The sequence below is a fragment of the Pseudophryne corroboree genome, unplaced genomic scaffold (assembly GCF_028390025.1).
Source record: "Pseudophryne corroboree isolate aPseCor3 unplaced genomic scaffold, aPseCor3.hap2 scaffold_1389, whole genome shotgun sequence".
Taxonomy (NCBI): Eukaryota; Metazoa; Chordata; class Amphibia; order Anura; family Myobatrachidae; genus Pseudophryne; species Pseudophryne corroboree.
Window position 1 is genome coordinate 66,014 of NW_026968016.1, and position 23,593 is coordinate 89,606.

Sequence of the window (23,593 nt, forward strand, 5' to 3'; positions counted from 1 at the left end):
CGGTAGTCCACGGCTGTGGCTATCTCTGTGTCGTCAGTGCTCGTCCATAATTGTATACCTACCTACCTGTGGTGGTTTTTTTTTTTCTATCTTCTTCATACTAGTAGTTTAGGAGTCTACTGACAGTGTCCACCAGGTCCATCATTATATTATATACCTACAGTAGTAATATATTTATTATATTATCTATACTAGCAGACGCAGTACGGTAGTCCACGGCTGTGGCTATCTCTGTGTCGTCAGTGCTCGTCCATAATTGTATACCTACCTACCTGTGGTGGGGTTTTTTTTTTATCTTCTTCATACTAGTAGTTTAGCAGTCTGCTGACAGTGTCCACCAGGTCCGTCATTATATTATATACCTACAGTAGTAATATATTTATTATATTATCTATACTAGCAGATGCAGTACGGTAGTCCACGGCTGTACCTACCTCTGTGTCGTCAGTGCTCGTCCATAATTGTATACCTACCTGTGGTGGGGGTTTTTTTTCTATCTTCTTCATACTAGTAGTTTAGGAGTCTGCTGACAGTGTCCACCAGGTCCGTCATTATATTATATACCTACAGTAGTAATATATTTAGTATATTATCTATACTAGCAGACGCAGTACGGTAGTCCACGGCTGTACCTACCTCTGTGTCGTCACTCGTCCATAATTGTATACCTAACTGTGGTGGTTTTTTTTTCTATCTTCTTCATACTAGTAGTTTAGCAGTCTGCTGACAGTGTCCACCAGGTCCGTCATTATATTATATATACCTACAGTAGTTATATCTATTTTTTTTTATATCATTAATTATCATCTCTATACTAGCAGACGCAGTACGGTAGGCCACGGCTGTGGCTATCTCTGTGTCGTCAGTGCTCGTCCATAATTGTATACCTACCTACCTGAGGTGGAAGTTTTTTTCTATCTTCTTCATACTAGTAGTTTAGCAGTCTGCTGACAGTGTCCACCAGGTCCGTCATTATATTATATATACCTACAGTAGTTATATATATATTTTTTTTTATATCATTAATTATCATCTCTATACTAGCAGACGCAGTACGGTAGTCCACGGCTGTAGCTACCTCTGTGTCGTCAGTCACTCGTCATCCATAAGTATACTAGTATCCATCCATCTCCATTGTTTACCTGAGGTGCCTTTTAGTTGTGCCTATTAAAATATGGAGAACAAAAATGTTGAGGTTCCAAAAATAGGGAAAGATCAAGATCCACTTCCACCTCGTGCTGAAGCTGCTGCCACTAGTCATGGCCGAGACGATGAAATTCCATCAACGTCGTCTGCCAAGGCCGATGCCCAATGTCATAGTACAGAGCATGTAAAATCCAAAACACAAAAGATCAGTAAAAAAATGACTCAAAAATCTAAATAAAAATCGTCGGAGGAGAAGCGTAAACTTGCCAATATGCCATTTACCACACGGAGTGGCAAGGAACGGCTGAGGCCCTGGCCTATCTTCATGGCTAGTGGTTCAGCTTCACATGAGGATGGAAGCACTCAGCCTCTCGCTAGAAAAATGAAAAGACTTAAGCTGGCAAAAGCACAGCAAAGAACTGTGCATTCTTCAAAATCACAAATCCACAAGGAGAGTCCAATTGTGTCGGTTGCGATGCCTGACCTTCCCAACACTGGACGTGAAGAGCATGCACCTTCCACCATTTGCACGCCCCCTGCAAGTGCTGGAAGGAGCACCCGCAGTCCAGTTCCTGATAGTCAGATTGAAGATGTCAGTGTTGAAGTACACCAGGATGAGGAGAATATGGGTGTTGCTGGCGCTGGGGAGGAAATTGACAAGGAGGATTCTGATGGTGAGGTGGTTTGTTTAAGTCAGGCACCCGGCGAGACACCTGTTGTCCGTGGGAGGAATATGGCCATTGACATGCCTGGTGAAAATACCAAAAAAATCAGCTCTTCGGTGTGGAAGTATTTCAACAGAAATGCGGACAACAGGTGTCAAGCCGTGTGTTGCCTTTGTCAAGCTGTAATAAGTAGGGGTAAGGACGTTAACCACCTCGGAACATCCTCCCTTATACGTCACCTGCAGCGCATTCATCATAAGTCAGTGACAAGTTCAAAAACTTTGGGCGACAGCGGAAGCAGTCCACTGACCAGTAAATCCCTTCCTCTTGTAACCAAGCTCACGCAAACCACCCCACCAACTCCCTCAGTGTCAATTTCCTCCTTCCCCAGGAATGCCAATAGTCCTGCAGGCCATGTCACTGGCAATTCTGACGAGTTCTCTCCTGCCTGGGATTCCTCCGATGCATCCTTGAGTGTAACGCCTACTGCTGCTGGCGCTGCTGTTGTTGCTGCTGGGAGTCGATGGTCATCCCAGAGGGGAAGTCGTAAGACCACTTTTACTACTTCCACCAAGCAATTGACTGTCCAACAGTCCTTTGCGAGGAAGATGAAATATTACAGCAGTCATCCTGCTGCAAAGCGGATAACTGAGGCCTTGGCATCCTGGGCAGTGAGAAACGTGGTTCCGGTATCCATCATTACTTCAGAGCCAACTATAGACTTGATTGAGGTACTGTGTCCCCGGTACCAAATACTATCTAGGTTCCATTTCTCTAGGCAGGCGATACCGAAAATGTACACAGACCTCAGAAAAAGACTCACCAGTGTCCTAAAAAATGCAGTTGTACCCAATGTCCACTTAACCACGGACATGTGGACAAGTGGAGCAGGGCAGACTCAGGACTATATGACTGTGACAGCCCACTGGGTAGATGTATTGACTCCCGCCGCAAGAACAGCAGCGGCGGCACCAGTAGCAGCATCTCGCAAACGCCAACTCTTTCCTAGGCAGGCTACGCTTTGTATCACCGCTTTCCAGAATACGCACACAGATGAAAACCTCTTACGGCAACTGAGGAAGATCATCACAGAATGGCTTACCCCAATTGGACTCTCCTGTGGATTTGTGGCATCGGACAACGCCAGCAATATTGTGCGTGCATTATATCTGGGCAAATTCCAGCACGTCCCATGTTTTGCACATACCTTGAATTTGGTGGTGCAGAATTATTTAAAAAACGACAGGGGCGTGCAAGAGATGCTGTCGGTGGCCACAAGAATTGCGGGACACTTTCGGCGTACAGGCACCACGTACAGAAGACTGGAGCAACACCAAAAACGCCTGAACCTGCCCTGCCATCATCTGAAGCAAGAAGTGGAAACGAGGTGGAATTCAACCCTCTATATGCTTCAGAGGATGGAGGAGCAGCAAAAGGCCATTCAAGCCTATACATCTGACCACGATATAGGAGGTGGAATGCACCTGTCTCAAGCGCAGTGGAGAATGATTTCAACGTTGTGCAAGGTTCTGCAACCTTTTGAACTTGCCACACGTGAAGTCAGTTCAGACACTGCCAGCCTGAGTCAGGTCATTCCCGTCATCAGGCTTTTGCAGAAGAAGCTGGAGACATTGAAGGAGGAGCTAAGACAGAGCGATTCCGCTAGGCATGTGGGACTTGTGGATGGAGCCCTTCATTCGCTTAACCAGGATTCACGGGTGGTCAATCTGTTGAAATCAGAGCACTACATTTTGGCCACCGTGCTCGATCCTAGATTTAAAACCTACGTTGTATCTCTCTTTCCGGCAGACACAAGTCTGCAGGGGTTCAAAGACCTGCTGGTGAGAAAATTATCAAGTCAAGCGGAACTTGATCGGTCAACAGCTCCTCCTTCACAGTCTCCCGCAATTGGGGGTGCGAGGAAAAGGCTCAGAATTCCGAGCCCACCCGCTGGCGGTGATGCAGGGCAGTCTGGAGCGACTGCTGATGCTGACATCTGGTCCGGACTGAAGGACCTGCCAACGATTACGGACATGTCGTCTACTGTCACTGCATATGATTCTCTCACCATTGAAAGAATGGTGGAGGATTATATGAGTGACCGCATCCAAGTAGGCACGTCAGACAGTCCGTACGTATACTGGCAGGAAAAAGAGGCAATTTGGAGGCCCTTGCACAAACTGGCTTTATTCTACCTAAGTTGCCCTCCCACAAGTGTGTACTCCGAAAGAGTGTTTAGTGCCGCCGCTCACCTTGTCAGCAATCGGCGTACGAGGTTACTTCCAGAAAATGTGGAGAAGATGATGTTCATTAAAATGAATTATAATCAATTGCTCCGTGGAGACATTGACCAGCAGCAATTGCCTCCACAAAGTATACAGGGAGCTGAGATGGTGGATTCCAGTGGGGACGAATTGATAATCTGTGAGGAGGGGGATGTACACGGTGATGAATCGGAGGATGATGATGAGGTGGACATCTTGCCTCTATAGAGCCAGTTTGTGCAAGGAGAGATTTATTGCTTCTTTTTTGGTGGGGGTCCAAACCAACCCGTCATTTCAGTCACAGTCGTGTGGCAGACCCTGTCACTGAAATGATGGGTTGGTTAAAGTGTGCATGTCCTGTTTATACAACATAAGGGTGGGTGGGAGGGCCCAAGGCAATTCCACCTTGCACCTCTTTTTTTCTTTTATTTTTCTTTGCGTCATGTGCTGTTTGGGGAGTGTTTTTTGGAAGGGCCATCCTGCGTGACACTGCAGTGCCACTCCTAGATGGGCCAGGTGTTTGTGTCGGCCACTTGGGTCGCTGAGCTTAGTCACACAGCTACCTCATTGCGCCTCTTTTTTTCTTTGCGTCATGTGCTGTTTGGGGAGTGTTTTTTGGAAGGGCCATCCTGCGTGACACTGCAGTGACACTCCTAGATGGGCCAGGTGTTTGTGTCGTCCACTTGGGTCGCTGAGCTTAGTCACACAGCTACCTCATTGCGCCACTTTTTTTCTTTGCGTCATGTGCTGTTTGGGGAGTGTTTTTTGGAAGGGCCATCCTGCGTGACACTGCAGTGCCACTCCTAGATGGGCCAGGTGTTTGTGTCGGCCACTTGGGTCGCTGAGCTTAGTCACACAGCTACCTCATTGCGCCTCTTTTTTTCTTTGCGTCATGTGCTGTTTGGGGAGTGTTTTTGGAAGGGCCATCCTGCGTGACACTGCAGTGCCACTCCTAGATGGGCCAGGTGTTTGTGTCGGCCACTTGGGTCGCTGAGCTTAGTCACACAGCTACCTCATTGCGCCTCTTTTTTTCTTTGCGTCATGTGCTGTTTGGGGAGTGTTTTTTGGAAGGGCCATCCTGCGTGACACTGCAGTGCCACTCCTAGATGGGCCAGGTGTTTGTGTCGGCCACTTGGGTCGCTGAGCTTAGTCACACAGCTACCTCATTGCGCCTCTTTTTTTCTTTGCGTCATGTGCTGTTTGGGGAGTGTTTTTTGGAAGGGCCATCATGCGTGACACTGCAGTGCCACTCCTAGATGGGCCAGGTGTTTGTGTCGGCCACTTGGGTCACTGAGCTTAGTCATCCAGCGACCTCGGTGCAAATTTTAGGACTAAAAATAATATTGTGAGGTGTGAGGTGTTAAGAATAGACTGAAAATTAGTGGAAATTATGGTTATTGAGGTTAATAATACTTTGGGATCAAAATGACTCCCAAATTCTATGATTTAAGCTGTTTTTTAGGGTTTTTTGAAAAAAACACCCGAATCCAAAACACACCCGAATCCGACAAAAAAAATTCGGTGAGGTTTAGCCAAAACGCGTTCGAACCCAAAACACGGCCGCGGAACCGAACCCAAAACCAAAACACAAAACCCGAAAAATTTCCGGTGCACATCTCTAGTGGCCATGCCATGTCACTGTGCAGGAGCCAGCACCGCTCACACACTAGTCCCCGGTGCAGCCCCCAACCCCCGGGACACCCGGAGCAACAAAATGTAGATTCAGGCCACCAGGCCACGCCCCTACCTATGAAACCATGCCTCCTTTTTACCATTGCGCTGCTTATCTGCGCGCACTGCATTACAATCTCCCTCGCCACCTCTCTGGGTGTCACCAGTGATAGTGACACCTCTGCCATGCTTGTAGCAGCTGGTCCTAAGATCTACACCTCAAGCCCTGAGTGTTTGCCCTTGTGACTTGTTGATCATCATAGCAAAGCAGATGCTTACAGAAAACTGCAGGGGCTTAGATTGAAAATAAAAAAAATTGATGGGTATAAGGTAGAGAGGAGCGGGTTCGGTTCTCCGAGAACCGAATTCCCCACGAACCCCACGAACTCCTCCTCCGAGGCAGGCTCGGTTGTTCCCGCCTGACTCGGAAAACCTGAACAAGGGAAAATGTCATCATCCCGCTGTCGGATTCTCGCGAGATTCGGATTTCATATAAAGAGTGCAAGCATTCCTGGGGGAAGGCCTGCAGCAGATGGATTTGCATATGGTGATGTCATCCAAGCAGTGGGTCAAAGTTGGCTTCAGAAACAAACAGGAATGCTTGCACTAGTTGTTGCATTTGGTTTGTTGTTTGGGGGTGCTTCAGTATTAGGCAGCCTTCTGCCCTCCCATGTTCATCTGAAAATATGTGTTCTCCCTGCAGTTGTTGTCCCCAGATGAGAGTTCCCTTGTGCTGCCTCAGTTGAATCTCCTTTACTTGACAGAGATGTGCCTGAGCAGCGGCCCTCCCCAGCCCTATCCCAAATCATACTTATTTTGCATATGAGATACCATGGTCATGAAGATTATTCTCCCAGGGTGAGGTTCATTCATTGCATTCTGGGTATGCTGACCCCTGTGATTTCCCCAAATGTGGGTAACTCGACTGCATTATTTGTGGTAGTGGGGGACTGTGTTTGTGTTTTCCTCTGGTCAGCTCTGGTAAAAGTCAGATTTCTTTGTTTCAGATCTTCCTCTAGCCTTGTTCTTCTTTCGAGAGTTCCCTTGTGCTGCCTCAGTTGGATCTCCTTCACTTGACAGGGGGGTGCCCGAGCAGCGACCCTCCCCAGCTCAAGCCCAACTCCTACTTACCTGCCAGGTGAGATACTATGATCATGAAGGTGCTTCTTCCAGGGCAAGGCTCACCCATTGCACTCTGGGTGTGCTGCCCCTGCGATTTCCCCAAATGTGGGAAACTTGACTGCATAATTTGTGTTTCCCCTGGTCGGCTCTCGTATAATTCAGATCTCTTTGTCTCAGGTCTCTCTCCAGCCTAGTTTGCTGTCTGTTTCCACTTCTTTTTTCTTGAGCCCCTCCCTTTTATACCCTTGTGCACTATCCTGACTTCTCCTCCTGTCTGCTTACTTTGTGCCTTCCAATGCACAATGCAAACTACACACCCTTTTACTTGCCTTACAGAGCAGCTCTGGAGCTGTTACAGTGCCAAGCTGCTGTAAGAAATCAGCTTGAATGCTTCAGGGGCTGGGGCATTGTCAACATGAGCCCCACACCGAAGGAGGGTGGGGGTGTTTAATGCGAACTAAGGGTCATCCAAGCGCCGCAAAAGGCCGCCATGCCCTGCATACCCCTTTTCTCTTTTCATATGCAGATGAGGGATCCAGCCAACTTTGGCCCACTGCTTGGATGACATCACCGTATGCAAATCCGTCTTCTGCAGAACTTCCCCCAGGAATGCTTGTACTAGTTGTTGCATTTGGTTTGTTGTTTGGGGGTGCTTCAGTATTAGGCAGCCTTCTGCCCTCCCATGTTCATCTGAAAATATGTGTTCTCCCTGCAGTTGTTGTCCCCAGATGAGAGTTCCCTTGTGCTGCCTCAGTTGAATCTCCTTTACTTGACAGAGATGTGCCTGAGCAGCGGCCCTCCCCAGCCCTATCCCAAATCATACTTATTTTGCATAGGCGATACCATGGTCATGAAGATTGTTCTCCCAGGGTGAGGTTCATTCATTGCATTCTGGGTATGCTGACCCCTGTGATTTCCCCAAATGTGGGAAACTCGACTGCATTATTTGTGGTAGTGGGGGACTGTGTTTGTGCTTTCCTCTGGTCAGCTCTGGTAAAAGTCAGATTTCTTTGTCTCAGATCTTCCTCTAGCCTTGTTTTTCTTTCGAGAGTTCCCTTGTGCTGCCTCAGTTGGATCTCCTTCATTTGACAGGGGGTGCCCGAGCAGCAATCCTCCACAGCTCTGGCCCAACTCCTACTTACCTGCCAGGTGAGATACTATGATCTTCACTGTTAGGGCAATCAGGATGTGGAATTCCCTGCCAGGGAAGGTGGTAATGGCGGACTCTGTAATTGGATTTAAAAAAGGAATGGATACATTTCTGAATGAAAAAGCTATCCAAGGTTATAATACTTAAAATATCAACATGGTTAATCCGGGGGTAACATGAGTTGTAGTAGCTAACTAGTCATAAAACATTATTCAGCAAGTATGTAGAATCATCACAACTTAAAACAGGTTGAACACGATGGGCAATTTGCCTCTATTCAACCTCAAAAACTATGTTACTATATGTTACTATATTACTATGTTACTGTAGTATACAGAACACCACAATGCAATGAGCAGTGATAGTGAGCACTGATGAGGATACTAGAACTGACACTGAGCAGCAAGATGCAGCACTGGACTATTAGTAATGTACTGTAGTATGCTGAGCACAACAATGCAGCACAAGACAATGAGCAGTGATACTGAGCACTGATGAGGATACTACTGAGAACTGACACTGAGCAGGAGAGACACACTACTAGTATTACTGAGCAGCAATAAGTATCCACTGATACTGAGCACTGATATTGAGATTTCCACTGAGAGAACATAACCACGTCCTCTCCGCTCTCTCTTCAATGCACGAGTAAAAATGGCGGCAACGCGCAGCTCTTTATATGGAATCCGAATCTCGCGAGAATCCGACAGCGGGATGATGACATTTTCCCTTGTTCAGGTTTTCCGAGTCAGGCGGGAACAACCGAGCCTGCCTCGGAGGAGGAGTTCGTGGGGTTCGTGGGGAATTCGGTTCTCGGAGAACCGAACCCGCTCCTCTCTACCTTATACCCATCAATTTTTTTTATTTTCAATCTAAGCCACTGCAGTTTTCTGTAAGCATCTGCTTTGCTATGATGATCAACAAGTCACAAGGGCAAACACTCAGGGCTTGAGGTGTAGATCTTAGGACCAGCTGCTACAAGCATGGCAGAGGTGTCACTATCACTGGTGACACCCAGAGAGGTGGCGAGGGAGATTGTAATGCAGTGCGCGCAGATAAGCAGCGCAATGGTAAAAAGGAGGCATGGTTTCATAGGTAGGGGCGTGGCCTGGTGGCCTGAATCTACATTTTGTTGCTCCGGGTGTCCCGGGGGTTGGGGGCTGCACCGGGGACTAGTGTGTGAGCGGTGCTGGCTCCTGCACAGTGACATGGCATGGCCACTAGAGATGTGCACCGGAAATTTTTCGGGTTTTGTGTTTTGGTTTTGGGTTCGGTTCCGCGGCCGTGTTTTGGGTTCGAACGCGTTTTGGCTAAACCTCACCGAATTTTTTTTGTCGGATTCGGGTGTGTTTTGGATTCGGGTGTTTTTTTCAAAAAACCCTAAAAAACAGCTTAAATCATAGAATTTGGGAGTCATTTTGATCCCAAAGTATTATTAACCTCAATAACCATAATTTCCACTAATTTTCAGTCTATTCTTAACACCTCACACCTCACAATATTATTTTTAGTCCTAAAATTTGCAACGAGGTCGCTGGATGACTAAGCTCAGTGACCCAAGTGGCCGACACAAACACCTGGCCCATCTAGGAGTGGCACTGCAGTGTCACGCATGATGGCCCTTCCAAAAAACACTCCCCAAACAGCACATGACGCAAAGAAAAAAAGAGGCGCAATGAGGTAGCTGTGTGACTAAGCTCAGCGACCCAAGTGGCCGACACAAACACCTGGCCCATCTAGGAGTGGCACTGCAGTGTCACGCAGGATGGCCCTTCCAAAAAACACTCCCCAAACAGCACATGACGCAAAGAAAAAAAGAGGCGCAATGAGGTAGCTGTGTGACTAAGCTCAGCGACCCAAGTGGCCGACACAAACACCTGGCCCATCTAGGAGTGGCACTGCAGTGTCACGCAGGATGGCCCTTCCAGATACACTCCCCTAACAGCACATGACGCAAAGAAAAAAAGAGGCGCAATGAGGTAGCTGTGTGACTAAGCTCAGCGACCCAAGTGGCCGACACAAACACCTGGCCCATCTAGGAGTGGCACTGCAGTGTCACGCAGGATGGCCCTTCCAAAAAACACTCCCCAAACAGCACATGACGCAAAGAAAAAAAGTGGCGCAATGAGGTAGCTGTGTGACTAAGCTCAGCGACCCAAGTGGACGACACAAACACCTGGCCCATCTAGGAGTGTCACTGCAGTGTCACGCAGGATGGCCCTTCCAAAAAACACTCCCCAAACAGCACATGACGCAAAGAAAAAAAGAGGCGCAATGAGGTAGCTTTGTGACTAAGCTCAGCGACCCAAGTGGCCGACACAAACACCTGGCCCATCTAGGAGTGGCACTGCAGTGTCACGCAGGATGGCCCTTCCAAAAAACACTCCCCAAACAGCACATGACGCAAAGAAAAATAAAAGAAAAAAGAGGTGCAAGGTGGAATTGCCTTGGGCCCTCCCACCCACCCTTATGTTGTATAAACAGGACATGCACACTTTAACCAACCCATCATTTCAGTGACAGGGTCTGCCACACGACTGTGACTGAAATGACGGGTTGGTTTGGACCCCCACCAAAAAAGAAGCAATAAATCTCTCCTTGCACAAACTGGCTCTATAGAGGCAAGATGTCCACCTCATCATCATCCTCCGATTCATCACCGTGTACATCCCCCTCCTCACAGATTATCAATTCGTCCCCACTGGAATCCACCATCTCAGCTCCCTGTATACTTTGTGGAGGCAATTGCTGCTGGTCAATGTCTCCACGGAGCAATTGATTATAATTCATTTTAATGAACATCATCTTTTCCACATTTTCTGGAAGTAACCTCGTACGCCGATTGCTGACAAGGTGAGCGGCGGCACTAAACACTCTTTCGGAGTACACACTTGTGGGAGGGCAACTTAGGTAGAATAAAGCCAGTTTGTGCAAGGGCCTCCAAATTGCCTCTTTTTCCTGCCAGTATACGTACGGACTGTCTGACGTGCCTACTTGGATGCGGTCACTCATATAATCCTCCACCATTCTTTCAATGGTGAGAGAATCATATGCAGTGACAGTAGACGACATGTCCGTAATCGTTGGCAGGTCCTTCAGTCCGGACCAGATGTCAGCATCAGCAGTCGCTCCAGACTGCCCTGCATCACCGCCAGCGGGTGGGCTCGGAATTCTGAGCCTTTTCCTCGCACCCCCAATTGCGGGAGACTGTGAAGGAGGAGCTGTTGACCGATCAAGTTCCGCTTGACTTGATAATTTTCTCACCAGCAGGTCTTTGAACCCCTGCAGACTTGTGTCTGCCGGAAAGAGAGATACAACGTAGGTTTTAAATCTAGGATCGAGCACGGTGGCCAAAATGTAGTGCTCTGATTTCAACAGATTGACCACCCGTGAATCCTGGTTAAGCGAATGAAGGGCTCCATCCACAAGTCCCACATGCCTAGCGGAATCGCTCTGTCTTAGCTCCTCCTTCAATGTCTCCAGCTTCTTCTGCAAAAGCCTGATGACGGGAATGACCTGACTCAGGCTGGCAGTGTCTGAACTGACTTCACGTGTGGCAAGTTCAAAAGGTTGCAGAACCTTGCACAACGTTGAAATCATTCTCCACTGCGCTTGAGACAGGTGCATTCCACCTCCTATATCGTGGTCAGATGTATAGGCTTGAATGGCCTTTTGCTGCTCCTCCATCCTCTGAAGCATATAGAGGGTTGAATTCCACCTCGTTTCCACTTCTTGCTTCAGATGATGGCAGGGCAGGTTCAGGCGTTTTTGGTGTTGCTCCAGTCTTCTGTACGTGGTGCCTGTACGCCGAAAGTGTCCCGCAATTCTTGTGGCCACCGACAGCATCTCTTGCACGCCCCTGTCGTTTTTTAAATAATTCTGCACCACCAAATTCAAGGTATGTGCAAAACATGGGACGTGCTGGAATTTGCCCAGATATAGGCCCTCATTCCGAGTTGATCGGTCGCAAGGCGAATTTAGCAGAGTTACACACGCTAAGCCGCCGCCTACTGGGAGTGAATCTTAGCTTCTTAAAATTGCGACCGATGTATTCGCAATATTGCGATTACTAACTACTTAGCAGTTTCTGAGTAGCTCCAGACTTACTCTGCCTGTGCGATCATTTCAGTGCTTGTCGTTCCTGGTTGACGTCACAAACACACCCAGCGTTCGCCCAGGCACTCCCACCGTTTCCACGGCCACTCCTGCGTTTTTTCCGGAAACGGTAGCGTTTTCAGCCACACGCCCCTGAAACGCCGTGTTTCCGCCCAGTAACACCCATTTCCTGTCAATCACATTACGATCGCCGGAGCGAAGAAAAAGCCGTGAGTAAAAATACTTTCTTCATAGTAAAGTTACTTGGCGCAGTCGCAGTGCGAACTTTGCGCATGCGTACTAAGCGGATTTTCACTGCGATGCGATGAAAAAGAACGAGCGAACAACTCGGAATGAGGGCCATAATGCACGCACAATATTGCTGGCGTTGTCCGATGCCACAAATCCACAGGAGAGTCCAATTGGGGTAAGCCATTCTGTGATGATCTTCCTCAGTTGCCGTAAGAGGTTTTCATCTGTGTGCGTATTCTGGAAAGCGGTGATACAAAGCGTAGCCTGCCTAGGAAAGAGTTGGCGTTTGCGAGATGCTGCTACTGGTGCCGCCGCTGCTGTTCTTGCGGCGGGAGTCAATACATCTACCCAGTGGGCTGTCACAGTCATATAGTCCTGAGTCTGCCCTGCTCCACTTGTCCACATGTCCGTGGTTAAGTGGACATTGGGTACAACTGCATTTTTTAGGACACTGGTGAGTCTTTTTCTGAGGTCTGTGTACATTTTCGGTATCGCCTGCCTAGAGAAATGGAACCTAGATAGTATTTGGTACCGGGGACACAGTACCTCAATCAAGTCTATAGTTGGCTCTGAAGTAATGATGGATACCGGAACCACGTTTCTCACTGCCCAGGATGCCAAGGCCTCAGTTATCCGCTTTGCAGCAGGATGACTGCTGTGATATTTCATCTTCCTCGCAAAGGACTGTTGGACAGTCAATTGCTTGGTGGAAGTAGTAAAAGTGGTCTTACTACTTCCCCTCTGGGATGACCATCGACTCCCAGCAGCAACAACAGCAGCGCCAGCAGCAGTAGGCGTTACACTCAAGGATGCATCGGAGGAATCCCAGGCAGGAGAGAACTCGTCAGAATTGCCAGTGACATGGCCTGCAGGACTATTGGCATTCCTGGGGAAGGAGGAAATTGACACTGAGGGAGTTGGTGGGGTGGTTTGCGTGAGCTTGGTTACAAGAGGAAGGGATTTACTGGTCAGTGGACTGCTTCCGCTGTCGCCCAAAGTTTTTGAACTTGTCACTGACTTATGATGAATGCGCTGCAGGTGACGTATAAGGGAGGATGTTCCGAGGTGGTTAACGTCCTTACCCCTACTTATTACAGCTTGACAAAGGCAACACACGGCTTGACACCTGTTGTCCGCATTTCTGTTGAAATACTTCCACACCGAAGAGCTGATTTTTTTGGTATTTTCACCAGGCATGTCAATGGCCATATTCCTCCCACGGACAACAGGTGTCTCGCCGGGTGCCTGACTTAAACAAACCACCTCACCATCAGAATCCTCCTTGTCAATTTCCTCCCCAGCGCCAGCAACACCCATATTCTCCTCATCCTGGTGTACTTCAACACTGACATCTTCAATCTAACTATCAGGAACTGGACTGCGGGTGCTCCTTCCAGCACTTGCAGGGGGCGTGCAAATGGTGGAAGGTGCATGCTCTTCACGTCCAGTGTTGGGAAGGTCAGGCATCGCAACCGACACAATTGGACTCTCCTTGTGGATTTGTGATTTTGAAGAACGCACAGTTCTTTGCTGTGCTTTTGCCAGCTTAAGTCTTTTCATTTTTCTAGCGAGAGGCTGAGTGCTTCCATCCTCATGTGAAGCTGAACCACTAGCCATGAAGATAGGCCAGGGCCTCAGCCGTTCCTTGCCACTCCGTGTGGTAAATGGCATATTGGCAAGTTTACGCTTCTCCTCCGACGATTTTTATTTAGATTTTTGAGTCATTTTTTTACTGATCTTTTGTGTTTTGGATTTTACATGCTCTGTACTATGACATTGGGCATCGGCCTTGGCAGACGACGTTGATGGAATTTCATCGTCTCGGCCATGACTAGTGGCAGCAGCTTCAGCACGAGGTGGAAGTGGATCTTGATCTTTCCCTATTTTTGGAACCTCAACATTTTTGTTCTCCATATTTTAATAGGCACAACTAAAAGGCACCTCAGGTAAACAATGGAGATGGATGGATACTAGTATACTTATGGATGACGAGTGACTGACGACACAGAGGTAGCTACAGCCGTGGACTACCGTACTGCGTCTGCTAGTATAGAGATGATAATTAATGATATAAAAAAAAATATATATATAACTACTGTAGGTATATATAATATAATGACGGACCTGGTGGACACTGTCAGCAGACTGCTAAACTACTAGTATGAAGAAGATAGAAAAAAACTTCCACCACAGGTAGGTAGGTATACAATTATGGACGAGCACTGACGACACAGAGATAGCCACAGCCGTGGCCTACCGTACTGCGTCTGCTAGTATAGAGATGATAATTAATGATATAAAAAAAAAAATATATAACTACTGTAGGTATATATAATATAATGACGGACCTGGTGGACACTGTCAGCAGACTGCTAAACTACTAGTATGAAGAAGATAGAAAAAAAAAAACACCACAGTTAGGTATACAATTATGGACGAGTGACGACACAGAGGTAGGTACAGCCGTGGACTACCGTACTGCGTCTGCTAGTATAGATAATATACTAAATATATTACTACTGTAGGTATATAATATAATGACGGACCTGGTGGACACTGTCAGCAGACTCCTAAACTACTAGTATGAAGAAGATAGAAAAAAAAACCCCACCACAGGTAGGTATACAATTATGGACGAGCACTGACGACACAGAGGTAGGTACAGCCGTGGACTACCGTACTGCATCTGCTAGTATAGATAATATAATAAATATATTACTACTGTAGGTATATAATATAATGACGGACCTGGTGGACACTGTCAGCAGACTGCTAAACTACTAGTATGAAGAAGATTTAAAAAAAAACCCACCACAGGTAGGTAGGTATACAATTATGGACGAGCACTGACGACACAGAGATAGCCACAGCCGTGGACTACCGTACTGCGTCTGCTAGTATAGATAATATAATAAATATATTACTACTGTAGGTATATAATATAATGATGGACCTGGTGGACACTGTCAGTAGACTCCTAAACTACTAGTATGAAGAAGATAGAAAAAAAAAAACCACCACAGGTAGGTAGGTATACAATTATGGACGAGCACTGACGACACAGAGATAGCCACAGCCGTGGACTACCGTACTGCGTCTGCTAATATAGAGATGATAAAGATGAAAAAAAAAATATAACACTACTGCAGGTAAATATTTATATAATATATGTATGACGGACCTGCTGGACACTGTCAGCAGAATGCATTTATAGAATAAAAAAAAAACACCACAGGAGTGTTTAACTTTTTCAGGCAGACAATATACTGGTGGTCACACTGGCAGCAAAAGTGTGCACTGTACTCCTGCTATAACTGCTCCCCAGTCTCCCCCACAATTAAGCTGTGTGAGCAGTGAGCACTCAGCACAGTCAGATATACATAGATGATATATCATGCAGCACACTGAGGCTGAGCACAGATATGGTATGTGTATCGTTTTTTTTCAGGCAGAGAACGGATTATAAATAATAAAACTGGTGGTCACTATCAGCAAAACTCTGCACTACTGAGTACTCCTGACAAGTTCAACTGCTCCCCAAATTAGTAGTAAATCAAATGTCACTCGTCTCTATCTTCTAATCTAAACGGAGAGGACGCCAGCCACGTCCTCTCCCTATCAATCTCAATGCACGTGTGAAAATGGCGGCGACGCGCGGCTCCTTATATAGAATCCAAGTCTCGTGAGAATCCGACAGCGGGATGATGACGTTCGGGCGCGCTCGGGTTAACCGAGCAAGGCGAGAGGATCCGAGTCTGCTCGGACCCGAGCAAAAAAGGGTGAAGTTTGGGCGGGTTCGGATTCCGAGGAACCGAACCCGCTCATCTCTTATGGCCACCCAGCATGACGCCTCCCTTCTTGACCATGCTGTAATTGCAGTCGCACTGCAGTTCAGCGTGATCATAAAAAATGGTGTAGCCTCCTGCTGGTGCAGACTGTATGTGCGCGCAGGAAGCCGCCACCATTTTTGTGATCACAGCGGCTGAATGTGATGTCATACAGCTGCTGTGACCACGCCCCCTGTGTCTCCTCCATTGCAGACCCCATTTTGAAGCCTTGCCCCCGCACCGCTCCATCCCTGACTTGGAAATGGAGTGTTGCTGACCCCCCTCTCCCCCCCTGCCCCGATTGACAGGCAGAGGCGATCGCATTCTCTGCGGGGTGCCGCAGAAAATGCAGGCACATGCGTATGCTCTTAGCAATTTTTGCAGTTGGATCACTTATTGTGATTGCAATCCAACCTGAATCAGGCCCTATTACCTATCACAATGCGCTGCGGGCAGTACAAAATTGGTTTAATATAGGAGAAAAACCCCCAGACCTGTGCTCCTTAACTGTACCTGGTGGCTCGTGGAGCGGCTGCCCAGTAATCAGTGTCCACGCCAGTGCGCACACGGTCCACCCCCTACGGCCACGCTCCCCTTCATCAGCGGCCTCGTGATCCGGAAGGGCGGTGTGTGTGTGACTGACCTTAGGAAGAAACCGGAGCCTCCGCTGCAGTGACCCAGCAACCAGGGCACGGGAGTATACAGCGCCGCTGGGAGTGATGAAGCTGCAGTAAAGATGTCTATTAGACCTAGCCTGCTGCAGCCCTTGTAGATTCTCATAAAACAAGTTCTTCTTTTCTTGTCAGAATGAATAGCTAAGAATTGGCTTCCTGAGGCAGGCCCCTGTTAAGTGGCCTGCTACTGAAGGCACCAACTACAAACTGAGCTCCCTGTTCATGGAAGCGGGGTTATAGAGGAGGATGCGCTGAGCATCTTGGGAACAGTCAAAAGCTTTGAGTCGGTTGGTGCCTCAGATCAAGTTCCTACTCTACACCCCAATGTGAATCCTTGTGGAGTCCTGTGTACCCCACAGAAGAAATTAATGTGTCACACCCATTGGCAGCAACCTTAGAATAGCTGCTGATGGGCACAATTGAGAAAGGAAGGGGGGGGGGGGACATTTGAATCCAGCACATAGATGCAATTCAAATATGTAATTTGTACCTTCCTATTTTAAAATATAATGGATGAACTTCACCCTGTGAGAACAATCTTCATGATCAAGAGATCTCATATGCAAAATAAGTATGAGTTGGGATAGGGCTGGGGAGGGTGGCTGCTCGGGCAGCCCCTCCCCCATCAAGTTAAGGAGATTCAACTGAGGAAGCACAAGGGAACTCTCGTCTGGGGACAACAACTGCAGGGAGACCACATCTTTTCAGATGAACATGGGAGGGCGGAAGGCTGCCTAATACTGAAGCACCATCAAATATCAAACCATATGCAACAACTAGTACAAGCATTCCTGGGGGAAGGTCTGCAGCAGACGGATTTGCATACGGTGATGTCATCCAAGCAGTGGGCCAAAGTTGGCTGGAACCCTCATCTGCATATGAAAAGAGAAAAGGGGCATGCAGGGCATGGCGGCCTTTTGCGGTGCTTGGATGACCCCTAGTTCGCATTAAACACCCCCACCCTCCTTTGGTGTGGGGCTCATGTTGGCTATGCCCCAGCCCCTGAAGCATTCAAGCTGATTTCTTGCAGCAGCTGGGCACTGTAACAGCTCCAGAGCTGCTCTGTAAGGCAACTAAAAGGGTGTGGGCCCTGCAGCACTACCTGTAGTTCGCATTGTGCGTTGGAAGGCACAAAGTAAGCAGACGGGAGAAGTCAGGATAGTGCGCAAGGGCATAGAAGGGAGTGGCTCCAGAAAAGAGAAGTGGAAACAGACAGCAAACTAGGCTGGAGAGAGACCTGAGACAAAGAGATCTGAATTATACGAGAGCCGACCAGGGGAAACACAAATTATGCAATCAAGTTTCCCACATTTGGGGAAATCACAGGAGCAGCACACCCAGAGTGCAATGGGTGAGCCTTGCCCTGGGAGAAGCACCTTCATGATCATAGTATCTCACCTGGCAGGTAAGTAGGAGTTGGGCTAGAGCTGGGGAGGGTCACTGCTCGGGCACCCCCCTGTCAAGTGAAGGAGATCCAACTGAGGCAGCACAAGGGAACTCTCGAAAGAAGAACAAGGCTAGAGGAATATATGAGACAAAGAAATCTGACTTTTACCAGAGCTGACCAGAGGAAAACACAAACACAGTCCCCCACTACCACAAAAAATGCAGGCGAGTTTCCCACATTTGGGGAAATCACAGGGGTCAGCATACCCAGAATGCAATGAATGAACCTCACCCTGGGTGAACAATCTTCATGACCATGGTGTCTCCTATGCAAAATAAGTATGATTTGGGATAGGGCTGGGAGGGCCGCTGCTCAGGCACATCTCTGTCAAGTAAAGGAGATTCAACTGAGGCAGCACAAGGGAACTCTCATCTGGGGACAACAACTGCAGGGAGAACACATATTTTCAGATGAACATGGGAGGGCAGAAGGCTGCCTAATACTGAAGCACCCCCAAACAACAAACCAAAGGCAACAACTAGTGCAAGCATTCCTGGGGCAAGGCCTGCAGGAGATGGATTTGCATATGGTGATGTCATCCAAGCAGTGGGTCAAAGTTGGCTTCAACCCTCATCTGCATATGAAAAGAGAAAAGGGGCGTGCAGGGCATGGCGGCCTTTTGCGGTGCTTGGATTACCCCTAGTTCGCATTAAACACCCCCACCCACCTTTGGTGTGGGGCTCATGTTGGCCATGCCCCATCCCCTGAAGCATTCAAGCTGATTTCTTGCAGCAGCTGGGCACTGTAACAGCTCCAGAGCTGCTCTTTAAGGCAAGTAAAAGATTGTGTGGGCCCTGCAGCACTACCTGTAGTTTGCATTGTGCATTGGAAGGCACAAAGTAAGCAGACGGGAGGAGAAGTCAGGATAGTGCACAAGGGTATAGAAGGGAGGGGCTCAAGATAAAAGAAGTGGAAACAGACAGCAAACTAGGCTGGAGAAAGACCTGAGACAAAGAGATCTGAATTATACGAGAGCCGACCAGAGGAAACACAAATTATGCAGTCAAGTGTCCCACATTTGGGGAAATCGTAGGAGCAGCACACCCAGAGTGCAATGGGTGAGCCTTGCCCTGGGAGAAGCACCTTCCTGATCATAGTATCTCACCTGGCAGGTAAGTAGGAGTTGGGCTAGAGCTGGGGAGGGTCGCTGCTCGGGCACCCCCCTGTCAAGTGAAGGAGATCCACCTGAGGCAGCACAAGGGAACTCTCGAAAGAAGAACAAGGCTAGAGGAAAATCTGAGACAAAGAAATCTGAGTTTTAACAGAGCTGACCAGAGGAAAGCACAAACACAGTCCCCCACTACCACAAATAATGCAGTCGAGTTTCCCACATTTGGGTAAATCACAGGGGTCAGCATACCCAAAATGCAATGAATGAACCTCACCCTGGGAGAACAATCTTCATGACCATGGTATCTCCTATGCAAAATAAGTATGATTTGGGATAGGGCTGGGGAGGGCCGCTGCTCATGCACATCTCTGTCAAGTAAAGGAGATTCAACTGAGGCAGCACAAGGGAACTCTCATCTGGGGACAACAACTGCAGGGAGAACACATATTTTCAGATGAACATGGGAGGGCAGAAGGCTGCCTAATACTGAAGCACCCCCAAACAACAAACCAAATGCAACAACTAGTGCAAGCATTCCTGGGGGAAGTTCTGCAGAAGACGGATTTGCATACGGTGATGTCATCCAAGCAGTGGGCCAAAGTTGGCTGGAACCCTCATCTGCATATGAAAAGAGAAAAGGGGTATGCAGGGCATGGCGGCCTTTTGCGGCGCTTGGATGACCCTTAGTTCGCATTAAACACCCCCACCCTCCTTCGGTGTGGGGCTCATGTTGGCCATGCCCCATCCCCTGAAGCATTCAAGCTGATTTCTTGCAGCAGCTTGGCACTGTATCAGCTCCAGAGCTGCTCTGTAAGGCAAGTAAAAGGGTGTGGGCCCTGCAGCACTACCTGTAGTTTGCATTGTGCATTGGAAGGCACAAAGTAAGCAGACAGGAGGAGAAGTCAGGATAGTGCACAAGGGTATAAAAGCGAGTTTCCCACATTTGGGAAAATCACAGGGGTCAGCATACCCAGAATGCAATGAATGAACCTCACCCTGGGAGAACAATCTTCATGACCATGGTATCTCCTATGCAAAATAAGTATGATTTGGGATAGGGCTGGGGAGGGCCGCTGCTCAGGCACATCTCTGTCAAGTAAAGGAGATTCAACTGAGGCAGCACAAGGGAACTCTCATCTGGGGACAACAACTGCAGGGAGAACACATATTTTCAGATAAAAATCTTGGTCATGCTCTGGTTTCTCTTCAGAACGAACAAATCTTTCGCCTTTTATTAAAGATTTCCGTGGAGAGGAGCAAAACCGAGTTTTATCTCAATTTTTGCATGCCCCATCTTTTTGGGGTTTCTTTTATCGGTTTAAAGATAGAATGAGTGTGCTTTAATGTAAGCTCATTTGCATAGAAATGACAGTAAATGTTTGTTTCTTTTCAAACAGAACTTTCTTGACCATGCTACTTGCTTGAAAGATCTGGGAGCACATGGAATACAGTACAAACCATGCTTATAGCAAGGAGAAGCCAGGTGAGAAATCTGCTTACTTTCAAGTTGGGCGCTCACTTTGATCTGAATGAGGACTGCTGGCACAGCATTTAGGCGACAGGTGGAATCTTGGTCATGCTCTGGTTTCTCTTCAGAACGAACAAATCTTTCGCCTTTTATTAAAGATTTCTGTGGAGAGGAGCAAAACTGAGTTTTATCTCAATTTTTGCATGCCCCATATTATTGGGGTTTCTTTTATCAGTTTCTTGTTAGCTTTAATGTAAGTTTATTTGCATAACAATGACTATAAATGTCTGTTTCTTTTCAAGCAGAACTTTCTTGACCATTCTAATTGCTTGAAAGATCTGGGAGCACATGGAAAAGAGTACAAACCATGCTTATAGCAAGGGGAAGCCTGGTGAGAAATCTGCTTTCTTTCTTTCAAATTGGGTGCTCACTTTGCGCTGAATGAGGACTGCTGGCATGGCACTCAGGCGACAGGTGGAATCTTAGTCATACTCTGGTTTCTCTTCAAAACGAACAGATCTTTCGCCTTTTACTAAAGATTTCCGTGGAGAGGAGCAAAACTGAGTTTTATCTCAATTTTTGCATGCTCCGTCTTATTGGGGTTTCTTTTATCGGTTTAAAGATAGAACGAGTGTGCTTTAATGTAAGCTCATTTGCATAGAAATGACAGTAAATGTTTGTTTCTTTTCAAACAGAACTTTCTTGACTATACTAAATGCTTGAAAGATCTGGGAGCACATGGAAAAGAGTACAAACCATGTTTATAGCAAGGGGAAGCCTGGTGAGAAATCTGCTTTCTTTCTTTCAAATTGGGTGCTCACTTTGAGCTGAATGAGGACTGCTGGCATGGCACTCAGGCGACAGGTGGAATCTTGGTCATGTTCTGGTTTCTCTTCAGAACGAACAAATCTTTCGCCTTTTACTAAAGATTTCCGTGGAGAGGAGCAAAACTGAGTTTTATCTCAATTTTTGCATGCCCCATCTTATTGGGATTTTATTTTATCGGTTTAAAGATAGAACGAGTGTGCTTTAATGTAAGCTCATTTGCATAGAAATGACAGTAAATGTTTGTTTCTTTTCAAACAGAACTTTCTTGACCACACTAATTGCTTGAAAGATCTGGGAGCACATGGAAAAGAGTACAAACCATGTTTATAGCAAGGGGAAGCCTGGTGAGAAATCTGCTTTCTTTCTTTCAAATTGGGTGCTCACTTTGAGCTGAATGAGGATTGCTGGCATGGCACTCAGGCGACAGGTGGAATCTTGGTCATGCTCTGGTTTCTCTTCAAAACGAACAGATCTTTCGCCTTTTACTAAAGATTTCCGTGGAGAGGAGCAAAACTGAGTTTTATCTCAATTTTTGCATGCTCCGTCTTATTGGGGTTTCTTTTATCGGTTTAAAGATAGAACGAGTGTGCTTTAATGTAAGCTCATTTGCATAGAAATGACAGTAAATGTTTGTTTCTTTTCAAACAGAACTTTCTTGACTATACTAATTGCTTGAAAGATCTGGGAGCACATGGAAAAGAGTACAAACCATGTTTATAGCAAGGGGAAGCCTGGTGAGAAATCTGCTTTCTTTCTTTCAAATTGGGTGCTCACTTTGAGCTGAATGAGGACTGCTGGCATGGCACTCAGGCGACAGGTGGAATCTTGGTCATGTTCTGGTTTCTCTTCAGAACGAACAAATCTTTCGCCTTTTACTAAAGATTTCCGTGGAGAGGAGCAAAACTGAGTTTTATCTCAATTTTTGCATGCCCCATCTTATTGGGGTTTTATTTTATCGGTTTAAAGATAGAACGAGTGTGCTTTAATGTAAGCTCATTTGCATAGAAATGACAGTAAATGTTTGTTTCTTTTCAAACAGAACTTTCTTGACCACACTAATTGCTTGAAAGATCTGGGAGCACATGGAAAAGAGTACAAACCATGTTTATAGCAAGGGGAAGCCTGGTGAGAAATCTGCTTTCTTTCATTCAAATTGGGTGCTCACTTTCAGCTGAATGAGAACTGCTGGCATGGCACTCAGGCGACAGGTGGAATCTTGGTCATGCTCTGGTTTCTCTCCAGAACTAACAAATATTTCGCCTTTTATTAAAGATTTCCGTGGAGAGGAGCAAAACTGAGTTTTATCTCAATTTTTGCATGCCCCATATTATTGGGGTTTCTTTTATCAGTTTAAAGACAGAACGAGTGTGCTTTCTTGTTAGCTTTAATGTAAGTTTATTTGCATAACAATGACAGTAAATGTTGTTTCTTTTCAAACAGAACTTTCTTGACCATGCTACTTGCTTAAAGGTCTGGGAGCACATGGAAAACAGTACAAACCATGCAGTATCACAAGAGCCTTTATTTGATCTTTCATGAAGATAGAGCAGAATTGAGGACACGTCAACAATTTCTGCCGAAGGTGGTTCATCTTTCCACATGGTGCCTTTGGCCACTGACACCTTCGTTGAGTCAAAGTCTCTGGCTGTGGTCAGAACTTTGAAAATGTATGTCACCAGAACGGTTCAGATTAGGAAAACAGAGGCTCTGTTTGTCCTGTATGCTCCCAACAGGATTTGGTGTCCTGCTTCCATGCAGACCATTATGCGCTGGATCTGTGGTAAGATTCAGCATGCTCGTTCCACGGCAGGATTGCCGTTACTGAAGTAGGTGAAGACCCATTCTACTAGAAAGGTGGGTTCATCCTGGGCAG

General features: G+C 47.0%; 14 non-coding genes and 1 pseudogene across 14 annotated transcripts; 10 read left to right on the top strand and 5 right to left on the bottom strand.

The window, feature by feature from the left end:
• Positions 1 to 6,553: 6,553 nt before the first annotated feature.
• Positions 6,554 to 6,717, top strand: LOC134995453 (U1 spliceosomal RNA). Its single transcript, XR_010198235.1, has one exon. It is a non-coding gene; the product is annotated as a U1 spliceosomal RNA (small nuclear RNA).
• Positions 6,718 to 6,869: 152 nt separating this feature from the next.
• Positions 6,870 to 7,032, top strand: LOC134995464 (U1 spliceosomal RNA). Its single transcript, XR_010198244.1, has one exon. It is a non-coding gene; the product is annotated as a U1 spliceosomal RNA (small nuclear RNA).
• A 655-nt stretch (positions 7,033 to 7,687) lies between these two features.
• LOC134995441 (U1 spliceosomal RNA) lies at positions 7,688 to 7,851 on the top strand. Its single transcript, XR_010198224.1, has one exon. It is a non-coding gene; the product is annotated as a U1 spliceosomal RNA (small nuclear RNA).
• Positions 7,852 to 18,116: 10,265 nt separating this feature from the next.
• Positions 18,117 to 18,279, bottom strand: LOC134995471 (U1 spliceosomal RNA). The gene has a single exon (XR_010198251.1). It is a non-coding gene; the product is annotated as a U1 spliceosomal RNA (small nuclear RNA).
• Positions 18,280 to 18,431: 152 nt separating this feature from the next.
• On the bottom strand, positions 18,432 to 18,595 carry LOC134995452 (U1 spliceosomal RNA). Its single transcript, XR_010198234.1, has one exon. It is a non-coding gene; the product is annotated as a U1 spliceosomal RNA (small nuclear RNA).
• A 675-nt stretch (positions 18,596 to 19,270) lies between these two features.
• Positions 19,271 to 19,433, bottom strand: LOC134995460 (U1 spliceosomal RNA). Its single transcript, XR_010198242.1, has one exon. It is a non-coding gene; the product is annotated as a U1 spliceosomal RNA (small nuclear RNA).
• Positions 19,434 to 19,585: 152 nt separating this feature from the next.
• Positions 19,586 to 19,749, bottom strand: LOC134995459 (U1 spliceosomal RNA). The gene has a single exon (XR_010198241.1). It is a non-coding gene; the product is annotated as a U1 spliceosomal RNA (small nuclear RNA).
• A 593-nt stretch (positions 19,750 to 20,342) lies between these two features.
• Positions 20,343 to 20,470, bottom strand: LOC134995399 (U1 spliceosomal RNA; annotated as a pseudogene).
• Positions 20,471 to 20,614: 144 nt separating this feature from the next.
• On the top strand, positions 20,615 to 20,730 carry LOC134995415 (U5 spliceosomal RNA). Its single transcript, XR_010198198.1, has one exon. It is a non-coding gene; the product is annotated as a U5 spliceosomal RNA (small nuclear RNA).
• Positions 20,731 to 21,000: 270 nt separating this feature from the next.
• LOC134995419 (U5 spliceosomal RNA) lies at positions 21,001 to 21,116 on the top strand. Its single transcript, XR_010198202.1, has one exon. It is a non-coding gene; the product is annotated as a U5 spliceosomal RNA (small nuclear RNA).
• Positions 21,117 to 21,380: 264 nt separating this feature from the next.
• On the top strand, positions 21,381 to 21,496 carry LOC134995408 (U5 spliceosomal RNA). Its single transcript, XR_010198191.1, has one exon. It is a non-coding gene; the product is annotated as a U5 spliceosomal RNA (small nuclear RNA).
• A 274-nt stretch (positions 21,497 to 21,770) lies between these two features.
• Positions 21,771 to 21,886, top strand: LOC134995410 (U5 spliceosomal RNA). Its single transcript, XR_010198193.1, has one exon. It is a non-coding gene; the product is annotated as a U5 spliceosomal RNA (small nuclear RNA).
• Positions 21,887 to 22,161: 275 nt separating this feature from the next.
• On the top strand, positions 22,162 to 22,277 carry LOC134995418 (U5 spliceosomal RNA). The gene has a single exon (XR_010198201.1). It is a non-coding gene; the product is annotated as a U5 spliceosomal RNA (small nuclear RNA).
• A 274-nt stretch (positions 22,278 to 22,551) lies between these two features.
• Positions 22,552 to 22,667, top strand: LOC134995403 (U5 spliceosomal RNA). Its single transcript, XR_010198186.1, has one exon. It is a non-coding gene; the product is annotated as a U5 spliceosomal RNA (small nuclear RNA).
• Positions 22,668 to 22,942: 275 nt separating this feature from the next.
• LOC134995423 (U5 spliceosomal RNA) lies at positions 22,943 to 23,058 on the top strand. Its single transcript, XR_010198206.1, has one exon. It is a non-coding gene; the product is annotated as a U5 spliceosomal RNA (small nuclear RNA).
• The last annotated feature ends 535 nt before the right edge of the window (positions 23,059 to 23,593 follow it).